The sequence below is a fragment of the Etheostoma cragini genome, chromosome 4 (genome assembly GCF_013103735.1).
Source record: "Etheostoma cragini isolate CJK2018 chromosome 4, CSU_Ecrag_1.0, whole genome shotgun sequence".
NCBI classification, from domain to species: Eukaryota; Metazoa; Chordata; class Actinopteri; order Perciformes; family Percidae; genus Etheostoma; species Etheostoma cragini.
This window is the reverse complement of record NC_048410.1, coordinates 23292106-23304028: the sequence shown is the minus strand read 5'-3', so window position 1 is coordinate 23304028 and position 11923 is coordinate 23292106. Positions and strand designations below refer to the sequence as shown.

Here is an 11923-nt window from a genome sequence, read left to right as displayed (position 1 = left end):
GTTAATTGTGTTTAGGGTTCTGAAAATGTGACAACTGGTTTGACAAACGCTTGTTAGCGACTGAAAAAAACTGTAATGAGTGATCATATGAAACATTTCATGTGAATATTCATTATTCTGCTTGTGACTGTAAACCATTTTATAAGAATTGCATTGATACAATACATGTTGTGTCCAATATGCATATGAATCCAGTGAACAACTTGAATAAATGGCCAGTCATTCTGCAACACAGTATCTTTTTCCTCAAAACATATCAATGCAGCAAACACTGCAACAGCAAATAAACCTAGATCCATTTATAATGCTCATTGTAAAAACCAAGAAATTGACCTGAAGAAACTCTGAACTAGATCACCCTTATGTAAAAGTTACAAGTCATGAAATTAATTATTTTGTGTTGGCGTTAAGCATACAAGTCATTTGGGTGTTTAAGATACTTATCTTACTGTGACAGGAAATGTTAGATCCAGTGAATACCTAACAGCAGATCAAATGATATCTGATCCATATCTGGTTATATCAGTCATATCTCGCAAAAACCTATTGTGCTATTTATAGAAACATTACTCTAAGTTTACTACATACCCTTCAAATGTTGCATTTCTTGGCTGCTGATCAGATAGATTAACAGTTAAAAATATGTCATGCTTTGACTGCACACATCTGTTCTGCAAAACACCCACTTCCTCATCTGCACGTTTTTCATTGTTTCAAGTTTGGGGTTTTTTGAAGCGACATTCCCTCCCCCCCTAGCAAAATGCAAGCAAGGTTACTTATATAGCATCTTATCATACACATAGGTCAGTCAAAGTGCTTAACAGGCACAATGAATGTTACACAATGAGAAAAATGAAAGTACAGACACCTTTTTACAAATATGCATAGAAGAAGTGAATGCAACATTAATTAAAAGCTGTGGAAAGGAAAACAGTCTTTAGCTGTAATAATTTCACCACACTTGAATTAAACTCTGGGCACCACTAACCTGGCTTGTTCTTACAATATATCTATATAGAACATATCTGAAATATATTTTGGACCAATAAGTAGGGCCATAAGTTTAACCAGAAGCCAGTGCTGGGAATTGAAAAAAATCTTTTTTTTTGGGGGGGGGGGACTTTGTTGGTATTCAAATGGCAGGATTTTGAATAAATTGTAAATGTCAAATAGTCTTATTGGGAAAGGCAGTAAATAGTGTATTACAGCAGTCTAACCTGGAAGAAAAAAACGTGTGGCTTTGGACACAAAGTTTCTAATTTTCTACGTTTTTAAAATGCCAGATTAATGATTTCATTACAGCTTTAATGTGGCCACTGATATTTAAATCTTAATGGTTGTTTAAATCATGGATCTTGACATGGGTGTGATATGGTTTCTCAGTCCTCTAGGATCAAGTGAAGTACTTCTGTTTTTAATTGCAGAAGATAACTATTTTTGTCTTATTTTGTTTAATTGAAGAAATTGTTTTTGAATCCAATTCTTGACTTTTTTCAAAGACATTGAGAGTCTAAAGGACCATAATCATTTGGTAAAAGCATCAGATAGAGCGGGATGTCATCTGCCTAGCTTTGACAAGCAACCCAGTAAACTTGGAGAATCTTACCACAAGAAAGCATGTAAAAGTTGAATGGGAGGGGCCCAAGAATCGTTCCTTGTGGGACTCCATACATCATGGCGGTTCTTTCAGATTTCAGATTCACCAATTAGGAAGTATTTTCGTATCTTTTGATTTTATTATTCATTTCCAAGACACTGATCATGATCAAAGCTTTTTTAAGGTTGGAATGTAGTTGATGCCCATCAGCGGGAAACTGTCCAAGAAAATACATAAAATATGTAAAAATCACACTGTAAATTATTTTGTATTTAGTCAAACTCTCAAAACATTTTACCATAACGTGTACATGTTCCTGAGTCAATATGTTTCTTCCTAATTTGAGAAAGAAACCACAGAATAGGGAAGTTTGGGGTCCCCTACTGGAACTGCTGCCCCCGCGACCCAATACCGGATAAGCGGATGAAGATGGGTGGATGGACCACAGAAAAGAAAACAAACGCCCCATGCCATATTTAGAAAATATTGCCGGAAAGAGATATTTACATAAAGGGAGGAGTTGAGAGAATGAACACAGGAAACCACAAACAACATCACACCTGTGTTAGTAAGAGGGGTTAAGGGGTAAGGAAATAGACATATAATAGGTGTAGCTATACAGATATTTGACACTATAGTCTAATAACATTTGTGCCTTTGATTTTTAAGTTTGGTTACATTTACATAACACAAAATAATTTTAAATTAGACTGTTGTGTGGTACATTCTGCTATATCTTGTTCTAAAAATGCATTGATTTACAGCACTGACTTACAATTTCCATTCTCATTAAATTATTGCAGCATTTCAGGTTCAATTCAGTGACATACTGTAATCTGTAGGTAGCACATTGCCTAGTGGAGAAAGGTAGAACTTCACTATACAATGAAGTTCTTATTGTTGTGATTGAGTCTTAGTTTATGCTAAAAAACTACATTGTGATCTGCAGCTCTTTGGTTTTCTTTTTTCTGATGTCTTGTGGTTTTGTTTTGCACATTGCTGCATGTTCAGCCCCAGGACTTAAATGCATAGCAGACATGATCTGTGACATGGACAGATAGGTGTTCTGCCTGCCTCATATTTGGATCTTCTCTTGGCAGAACTGGACGTTGGCACTGTTCTTTGCAAACAGACTTACTGTATATACATATTTTAGTGTGACTGGTGATGTGGGGGATGATATGTTATTATGTTTTTTATCAATCTCTGAACCGTAATTAACAACTAGAGTTTTGGGTGTTCCGATGTAGCTGCTGAATTTCAGGATGATGGAAATATGGGCCTAGAATTTTAACTGGTAACTGAAGCATTTTATACATTTTTCTTTAGTGGCTCAATTGAATTTAACATCTGACCAATAATACATTTTTCAACTTGTTGTAACAAGTAGCAGCACAGAAATTAAGGTGTTTATGTGTGTGTGTGTTTGTGTGTGTGTGTGTGTGTGTGTGTGTGTGCCACTGCATTTGTGTGTGTTCATGTCTTCAACTTACCTTTTTATCGGTCTCTCTCAGAACATTTCCTGGTGTAGCCTGATTTACAATTCAGTGACTCACTGCTACAGCGGATACGCTTTGTCTAACCGACACTGATACCGCTATCTTGACAAGTGTGAAGGGATCAGTCATTCAGAAAGTAAATGCGAATTTCCCTTGACTCATGGTCACTATCAAAACTGGGACCTTAAATTACTCAAAGACTGAGCCTAAAGGTTTCACAGTGTCCGGATGTCAGGAAATACACTTTTACTTTTATTCCTCTGACCTCTGCTGGCTCAGACACAATTATGACATTGTCTAATACAATACCCATTTCTCTGACCTTTTGTTTTGCACCTCTGCAGGTATTTTACTAAAAAACTAAAGATATTCTTTCAGAAAGCGGGTGTTTCACATCCCAACATCAGCACTTATCCTTGTATTTGTGTGCTTTGAAAAACCATTCAAAGAGGAAACCAAGCAAAGCCCAATGAAAATAGTTCAGACTTGTTCTAATGAGCAGGTTTTCAGACACAAAAAATGCCTCTGTATTGTCTTAAAATAAAAACGTGCAGTAAAGTTGGATTTGAGGTACTGTAAATGTAATTGCAATGGGTTGTCATTGTTTCCACTGTTAGGTTTAATGCAGGAGATCTTTTCTTATTGTCAACAGATCCTGAGAAAAGGCCAAAAGCAACAATGGATGATTCCATCCCTCAGTACTTTCTACATCAGTCTGTGGCTCTTAGTCCCAAGCGTAGTTTCCTGCTGAATCTCTTTAAATAGCATTTATTTAAAAAAAAAGGCTCATTAATTTACCAAAACAGCTGGGCACTGTGGTTTTGACACACATGGAAACGCTGCTGCCCATGTTTTGGTTTGAAATCTCCGGGGTCGCGTTATGTAATCTGTTCGGGCACAAATAGAGACCTTTGGAAACAACAAAGCACGTCAGTAAGTCTTATCGGTTAGGTAGGCCTAAATACCTTTCAGGAACAATTTCAGCTTACCGTCGGTCCAACAAAAAAATCCCTGCTCTTGCTTTTTCTATTGCTGTTCTTTCTCCCAAGTATTTTCTGTAATTTCAGCCTATAGACCCATGATTTGAACTATTGAAAAAGAGCTTCTCCCGCTCAGCAGTCAGCCTTAAACCCCCCCTTCCCTAGTCACTACGCTTTGCATAAACCCCCATCCTGGTAACATACTCTATATTTTTTGCACATTCTACACTCAACCCATTTGGCCCCTGTTTTCTTATGCAACAGTTTTTTCTTTAATCTGTATTTCTTTTTTGTATTTATTGTTTATTTCATGTTAATGTATAATAGGTTTGTTTGTTTGTTTGTTTATGTATGCACCACTCACCAAGGCAAATTGCACTTAAGTGTAACTTATTGTGGCAATAAACTCTTATGTGATTCGGATTCAGATTTTCAACCGTGGAATAACATCAGACAATCTGCTTCCTGTTTACACGGGCACACGCAAGCCCACTGTATTCAAATGGTCATGTGATATGCGTTGTGAGACGTGTTAATTTGCACAGAGATTAGTTTGGCTACTGGAGATGGACGGAGATTGTTTTTGCCTTAAAAATGAAAACGTAGTTTTACAAGAAATAACCAGGAGCACCGACATGGAAGCTAAGCTGTGGATGGGAACCTAAAAGGTCCTCCTGCCTGCTTCTCCAAATTGGGTTGCTGCCAACCGGCATATCACGAAAATACATGTATCCGGCGGAATCTCCCACACCACTGGAGCCATCCAGATCCAGGAAGTGGAACGTCAAGGATAGGGACTAGTAATACACTGACTATGGATAAGTTCCTCATACCCACCTAAAAATATCCAAACTGTTGCTTTAAAACGATTGCCAAATTGGAGCTAGTAAAGCCAATGACTTGGAGATAAAAGCCTGTCTTTCTACGACGTACTTGCTCTTCATTTGGTGTACTACCATAAATACCTCTGTGAATGGGAAGCAGAGGTTAATGGTGATTCTCTTTAGTTTTGTTTTACTGTTTTGCTGGAAGCAGCTGCTGCAGCTCTTTGTGTGTTTTAGTCATTAGGTGTTTCAGAATGAGTGGAGAGTCGATGGGCCGAGTCAGAAAGGGACTGCGTGTTGGTGGACTGAGTTTAATCATTGACGTTTGTCTGAGTTTGAACTGGAAAACATTTATTCTGAAAGTCATGGTGGTCTCTGTCAAAGCTGTTACACAGCCTGTTTGTCCCACTTCATCTGTTAACCAATCAGATTCCTCTCAGAGTGTGGCTGTGGTGACTGATTGGTCGGTCAATGTTTCAAATTCAAACAATGCTGGTTGACACAGTTAAACCCTTTTAAAAGAAAAATTAAGAGCAATTTTAAATGTTACATGCTATAATGGATGATAGCAATAAAGAGGGGTTCATTTTAGAAAATGAGATGTTAGCATCACTTACAATCTTTTCAATTCCAGCATCTGGTTTGTGGCAGGGAAAAAGTAATACAATACAATACAATACAAAGACAATAAAACAATACAAAAGTGCAGCCAAATAATTTCCTGGCTAGTTATGTGTGAACAAATTGAACATATTTATCTCCTAAAATAACAGGAAACCAAACTCCCAAATGCTTTAAAAGGTTTGTGAATTATTTAAACAATGGTAATACATTTTTGCTGAACTGCAATGCTTTAACTTTAATGCACTTTGTCCCATAATAAAACAGAAAAGAAAGAGAACCGCAGTTCAAAAAATTACACTTATTTTGGGTAAATCCTGGAGACGCCACAAGATTCTGGACATACAGTATTCATTCATCTCATGCACATTCAAGGGATGGTTGGTAATGTTGAAATGCTAGATTTGAAAGTAGCAGCTCTGTCTAACCCCTCCCCCTTCCCTCGGGGCACGAGCAGAGCTGGATCGCTGTTTCAGAGCGGAGTGCAGAAAGGGCCAAAATTTCAATCTTCAAAACTACTTTATGTCCTATTCAACCGCGGCCGCTTTTGCTGAGTTTTCTCTTCTACTCTCCAGTAGCTGTGCACTAACTTCTTTCCATGCGGGCCGCAAACCCAGTGATTGGTGGGCGTTTTAACAGGACTAAAGCAGCTACAGGTGACAGATCTTTTTTGCTTCTTTTTAAGAGCCCATAAGTTATTTATTGCTGTTGAAGTGTAAAGTGGACAAAGTTACCAACCCTGTCTTTAACTTCAGTTCATACATATTATTTCAAGTAAGACTGGTGGTTAGAGCTAGTTGCTGTTCCAATAGCTTCTGTAACTCAAAAGGCCTTTTTCACGGCAGACACTTTGACTTGTCGTAGCAGGAAAAGTCGTTAAGGGTCCCAGTGCGCCACCATGCACCATGCATTATGCAATAACTCAGAAGGTAGCTCACACAAATGTGATGCAGTTGTATTCAATTTTATCAATCACACCTATGCTTTTCCTGAAATGACAAGCCAAAATGTTTCTGGGAAAAAGGGCTATTGGTGCAGGGCCCTATAGGACAGCTCTCTCACTATTGGTGTGTGTCTGACTGAATGAGACATACTGTATATTGCAAAGCTAAGTGCCCATGAAAGCACTATATAAGTGCAGTCCATTACTTCTTTCATCCGCCAATGCTTTCTTCTAATGTCATCTTTCCAACTTTAGAGCTGTGGTCTTTGCTGTCTGAGGGAAACCCTTTATACCCTACTCATACCTCGTCATGTCTTTCAAGCTGATGACATTTAAAAACTAAAACACAGCTTTAGGCTTCTGGGAAATGGATGTTTGTTAAACTAAGAGCAAAAGAAAAAATATCAGAAAAAATGAACACATTTTAGATATTTCATCCTATCTTGATACGATTGTAGAAGATTTTCTTCCAAGTGTCAATTTGAACTTTTAATTGAGGTTTTCTTTCTTCTGAAAGAGAACCTGATATGTATATTTCCCTTGCGCTCTATTATCTCAGGTGAGGGAAATAATCCTGATGGGAAACATAGCACATCACAACATGAGACAGGTTGAGCCAAAGTGGACACACCAGAAAATACATTACTGCTCTTGCATAAAAAGTCAAATGGATCAGGAATTACAGACCTACAAACAGTTATATATAGTATATAATCATTCATTCAAGTAAACCAGTGCATACAGAAAGTTTTTCAAAGACTTTTTAAACTAACTTTCTATTGTTGAAGTAACCTGTGTACATTTAAGTATGCTTCTGCAACACTTCCGGTCCATTTAAAGTAGGTATGCAGAACAGTAGTGATGACCATGATTTCTGCTCTGATTGTGAACTGGTTTAAGTGAACAGACAACTGTGTAAATAGTAGACCCCCCCGCCCTCACCCGCAGCCCACGCCTCCTGTCAACACCGTCAGCAGATAGGCGATACCAGAGAAAGGCAATGCCAGAGATAAGCCTTGTCCTGACAGGAATGCTCTCTAACGTCTCGGTTGCCTCACAGCTTAGATGCAAAAAAGAAAAGAAAAAAGCATGATGGAGACCTCAGGTTGATCTCCATTCACATGCAAATTCCATTCAAATATTGATCCCACGGTGACAGGGAATTTGAATACCAACCTTCTTGCGTAAATCCCAGAATTTTTTTTTTCTTTTTTTTGGCAGCCACTGGACGTATTTTGACATCACTGAGGGGTTACTGTGAGGACCCAGATTAAGTTTCACGCAGGGTTTTTATCAGAGATTTTATCAAGTGGGTGTGAGGTGACGGTCGGTGTGGAGGTTTAAAAGGTAGTTTCACGACTTGACAATGCACTTGTAAGTCAAACAGAAAGAGCACAAACTCAGTCAGCCTTCATTTTTAGGAATTTTTAAAGCAACTATATACACCATCAGCGTATTTCTGCAGTATTTTATTAGCCACACTCTTATACTCTTATAATTATTTATTTGTCTTACTGAACAGAAATTCTGTGATCTGCTAACATCTTGTGTTGTTTTGACAACCATACGTTAAAACATAGTTTGGGTTTTTAAACTCTCTTAAATCAGTTTCTTTGAACTTTATAAAAATTTGCCTTATGCAGGGTTTTCACTGAGAACTTCAAAACCTCAAAGCATTGTTGACCGTTGAAGCCACTACATTTCTGTATTATAACAATGTATCAAATGACATAGCGAAACACTGATTGTGATGAACTGTCAGAGAATCATCACCTTTGTTTGCAATTTATTGCTCTCACTTTTGCTCTCAATGCTCTAATGGTCGCATTTCCAGCCGCAGCTGGGAGCTGTTTTTTAGTAATAATAATAAAAAAAAGCTTTAAATTCCCACAGTAAACTGCTCAGCTGCAAAAAGCAGGCAAACACAGTTCAAGACTAGCTGGTGTACATTCCAGAGCCTTTAGCAGCTAAAAACTCAGAAGTTTCCTGCAGGAGTTGGTGGAGACCAAAAACAGAGCTAAAAGAGAGAGTATTGGACTTAAATCCACTAGGTGGAAACAAACAAGACTTCAAATAAGTGATACTGTAATGTTGATTTGTGACTGCTGGATGTGTAAATTAGCAACTCTTTGCTAACAAGGTAAAAGGGTGATGATATGTCAGCATTATTAAGTGTAAGTACAAAGTATGTATGTGATGCACACTTTGAATAAGTTCTTCAAATTGAAGACAACATGTTTCTCATGGTGCCAACTTTACACAGAATGTAAACATTTTTATTTATTTTATCTGTGCTTTAAAGAATGAAGAGGACACAAAATAACGTGTTTTTTGTTGGATAGGATTAAAGCGTTTCATATATTTATTAGAAGCATATCATATCTGATGACAATCTTGTATTTTGCAAATTAAACGTGTATCTGCAAAGTCACTTAAGCAGCTGTTGAGTCAGGGATTTCTTTGAAATGTAATGAAGTTCTACAAAAAAGAGCCATTATCTTAAAACAACTTTATTTTGTTGTTTGCTCCACATTCACATGAAAGAATAATAAAAAGTCATATTTAAAAAAGTAGAAGTGAAATAAGCTACCATGGATTCTGTGACTTGGTTACCATGTTCCAAGCCATTCTAGTGTGGTATAGGAAGCCTGCAGGAAGACTCGTCTCAATTTGTGCCAGTTCTAATTAATTTTCAATGAGCTGAGCTGCTTGATTCTAATTGGGTAGCAGCTAGCCAATGAGAGCCTGGCTATCAGCATCCTTTACCAATCGCAACAGGTCAAGCTCATGAACAGTAATGAGCTTAGGCAGCATGACATTAGACTGACAAGATGATGTGATTGGCCTGATTTCTCCTCTTATTTCTTTTCACTAGCTAGCGCTGACAGAGGAGGTAGCAGTTCATAACACACACACATACACAAACACACACACAAACAAATGGACCTAAGAGATATCAAAAAATGCAAGTCAAAACGGTTTTGTGTGGCAGGGCATCTTTAAGAAAGGAAACTTTTCAGGATGCTATCCAAGTGTGAACGCAGGAGGGGCTTAGAAAAAATTAAAAGATATTTGTGGAATTCACGTAAATGTTTCATGCTTCCCCACAAACGTTAAAGGTCTCATGGCATAATCATTTCACTTTATGAGGTTTTTTAACAATAATATGAGTTCCCCCAGCCTGCCTATGGTCCGCCAGTGGGTAGAAAAGGTGAAGGTGTAAACCGAGCCCTGGGTATTCTGTTCTGGCTTTGAGAAAACGAAAGCTCAGATGGGCTGATCTAAGGTCTAAGGTCTATATAAAAAGACTTCAGATATGGTATAGGGGACCACTAAGGTCTATAAAAAAGAGACTTCAGAGACAGTATTAGGGGACCACTATCTATATAAAAGATGTAAAAGCACCCAAAGAGCACCATGTCATGGGACCTTTAAACACACAGAAGTTGTTCTAGGAAGTCTTGATTGAGGTTCTTTCAGTGCTGTTTTTCAGCTTCCTCAGAATGTCTCAAGCTGTGCTGTCTTCTGCTGGGTCACACCCTGATGGAAATTTACAGGAATGCAAATCTTATTCAAATGTTCCTTTCAAGAATGTGAGATCAGTTATCTCCAGTCTGTCATTAACTGTAATCAACAATAACTGGAAGCGTTTGAAAAAAAAGAACAGAAAACATTTTGAGGTGAAGACGTTACTTTAGTGGAAAGTTTTACACTTTTTTTTCACTTTTGATAACTTTTCAGAAAACCCCTTCAGCTGCGCAGCTGAAGTTGGGATTGCCAGACATTTAAAGTGTCGACAGGAAGGTTTCACTCAAAGAATGAAGTGGGTGTGAGGTGACGGTCTGTGTGGAGGTTTAAAAAGTAGTTTCATCACATGATGCACTCACTTGTAACTCAAATAGAGAGAGCACAAACTCATTCAGCCTTTTATTTTATAATTTTTGAAAACACCTTGTTAGCATCAACGTATTTTCTTCAGTATTTATCAGCTATACTATTACATTGCCAGCCGTATTGAGTTTTATAAAAAGTACCTTATTCACTATAAAACAGCAATCTCTTAAAAAGCTTGAATTAATCCTTAATTTACCCCTAAAAATATAATTTGATTGAAATCCTTCAATCATAAACTTTAAGGTGTTGTTAATGGTAGGATTTTGTTTTGCCTTTGGGTTTGGAAATATTTTGAAATTACTTCTGCTTTAGCTTATTCTTCATTAAGTACAGCATTATTTCTATCTGCATCTGTATCTGTTTACCACATGAGTTATCTGTATCTGTGCTCGGACTGGGCGGGGCCTAACCCGGAAGTGGACAGGATTTAACCCGGAAATGGGTCGGGTTGTCTTGAAATGGGCGGGCTTTAACATTATATTCAGCATACAATTGATATGGGTTGATCAGAAATTGTTATATTTTTTGCTGATTAGAAAACTATTTACATGACAGGATGAGCATTTAACTTCAGATCAATGGTGTTGTCATGGTAACAGACAAACTATATACAGAACAAGTTTCTCAACAATGAATACAACACATGCGGTTGCAATTATAAATTAAAATGTAATGAACAAGAGTTTTCATGCTCAATATAACTTTCCTTTTTTAACTTTTAACACCAGGTATGTGTGAGTGTGTGTGTGTGTGTGTGTGTGTGTGTGTGTGTGTGTGTGAGTGTGTGAGTAAGAGAGAGACACGGAATGAGAGAGAGAGAAAGAGAGAGAGGGGGCGGGGAGTAATGTGTTCTACGGATCAAATAGATTGAATAAATTAAAACCAGCAGAGAGCACAGGTATTGACTCGTGTTACTCGTATAATACTTGTTTCGGCAAAAGTGCTTTATCTGTACCGGATACTCGTTTCAGCCGAATATCCGGCTTGTCTCTATCAAGTATTCTAGTATTTAATAGAGCCCGACCGACATATCAGCAGGCCGATATTAGGCATTTCCGATTTATTTGTATCAGCACTTATAATGGCAGATTAAAAATGAACATTCAAAAAATAAAATAAAAACGGACGGTCAACCATATAATGAGTGTTTGCATTGTATAGTTGGTCCACCAGAGGGCGCTCTACATCGTCCCTGTTGGTGACACTCTGATTACTATTTTTTTTGTTATTGTGGCTTTGTTCAAAGGACTTTAAGTTTCATATCTCAAGTTTGTATTTATATACATTTTGTTTATCAGAACTTTTAACCTTTAAAAATCCTTTTCTGTTGATTATTGCTCGTTGCTTGTTTCCCGTCTGTGGTCAGCTGGCTTCTCGTCTCGTTCCCCTTCCCACTGCACCCTGTTTCAGCCTGTGTCCGTCTCCGTCTCCATTCACAGCTCCAGTGTCTTCCCATTGGATCCTCGCTACTGGCTCTCCCACGCTACTCCTATTATCCTCACCCTCGAGACTCCCCAAGCTTCCCTGTCTCTGCGTCCATGTCCCTGGCGTCTGCTCCCCCTCTT

The 11923-nt window shown here is 38.0% G+C and overlaps 2 long non-coding RNA genes across 2 annotated transcripts in view; one reads left to right on the top strand and one right to left on the bottom strand.

Moving 5' to 3' along the window:
* Positions 1 to 11923, top strand: part of LOC117944019 — a 20762-nt gene that overhangs the window by 4053 nt on the left and 4786 nt on the right. The window lies entirely within an intron of this gene.
* The window catches only part of LOC117944021, a 25239-nt gene continuing 22922 nt past the window's right edge, over positions 9607 to 11923 (bottom strand). Inside the window, exon 4 of the long non-coding RNA XR_004656478.1 lies at positions 9607 to 9745. This is a non-coding gene — a long non-coding RNA (uncharacterized LOC117944021). The remainder of the gene's footprint in view (positions 9746 to 11923) is intronic.